Below are 1,562 nucleotides of genomic sequence, written 5' to 3' on the forward strand. Positions count from 1 at the left end.
AAATTGTTTATTTTCCGGATCCAACAAAATACTCCAGGTTTTCAAATTAAATTAAAATTCAATATTTACTTGTTAATTTGAGCCTCAAAATCCTTCTATTGAGCCTCAATATCCTTCAAGTTTTCAATTGTTAATGCATTGCTAATTATACATGCAAGCAGCAGCAGCGATTGGATACTTAATCCATCCGAGATAAGTGATTCATATTTCTTATCATGGCTTCTCTTCTAGCTCTTTCGATAAAAATACTTCCTCTATCTCATATATAAAGTATATTTTTTTTCGCCTGTCTTATAAAAATAGTTCATATATATTTATCACACTCTTTTTCTCCTTTCTTTCTATGTAATTATTTATGGGTTTCATTATCCACTACACAATTTCAACTATTTTTTCTCATTCTCTCTAACTTTATTAATTACGCATTAAAACATATGTCAACCCTAAATGGCCTATTTTATGTGATGGAGGGAGTATAGCACTAATTCTTTTAAATTTTTATATTTCATTTTCTCTTTTTATTTATTTATTCTATTTTTAATTTTTTTTATATTATTTCCATTTAATTCATTAAACATTACTTTATTAAAAGTCATGTCCGAACTAATTTTCAGACAAATTTCTACCTATTACATGGGTGTTACAATAATGCACACACGTTAATGGCAAGTGGAAAAGGACCGTGTGAAACGTGGGGGCCCTTTTGATTCAAAATATTTAGCGACATTGCTATATATAGTGTCGATGAAAAATAGTACTACTTGTAATTATGTACTTTGAAATTTTCCTATACCATAAATGTAAATAACAAATTGAAGTTACACTCAGCCCTAACTTAAAATATAGTGAATTTATTGAACAGTTTTGTTATTTGGAAGAAAAACTCTAAACAAGAAGTTGACGAACTAAAGAAAAGCACGCAAAAACAAGAGAAATAAAAAAAACACTCACTGGCAAAAGCTTTAAATACAAGAGCGTAATTTGCACAATTAAGTTTGTCAATTAATGCATGTCACACGAACAAAATTATTGTTAACTGAAGAAGAACCAATGTATATTTAATATTTATCCTTCAATAATCTTACTGAAGTTACAAGATCATATCGTATAACTAAGCAAACGTCAAAAGTTGATAATTTATGTCTTATCTCAATTTATGACAATTTAAATCTTATCTCAAAGAGCAAATAGCATTGGTGTCCAACCTAGACAAATTAGAAATGGATTATTGTCACACCTAAAGATAAAGTCTTTCCCTAATAATAACAGCTGCTCAATCAAATTGTAAACTGATATAAAATTCATTTTGGACTAATCTATCTATGTCTTGAGGGTATTTAAGGAAATGTCCTTTTAAATTTTGGGGATATTTAAGGAAATGCACTTTCAAAATAAATATTATTATTTAAATAAAATTGTTTTTTTTTTACTGAATTGTGTGCAAATTATAGACGACCATTTTAGTAACCGCTGCCCCACTAATTTAGTTTACTGTCACACATATTTTGCAAGCCTATATGGAGTGAGTGAGAGAGTGGGAGGTTTTACATTTCATTTTTTCT

The sequence above is a fragment of the Salvia hispanica genome, chromosome 6, assembly GCF_029641045.1.
Source record: "Salvia hispanica isolate PSC_SH4W2 chromosome 6, Shi_PSC_v1, whole genome shotgun sequence".
NCBI classification, from domain to species: Eukaryota; Viridiplantae; Streptophyta; class Magnoliopsida; order Lamiales; family Lamiaceae; genus Salvia; species Salvia hispanica.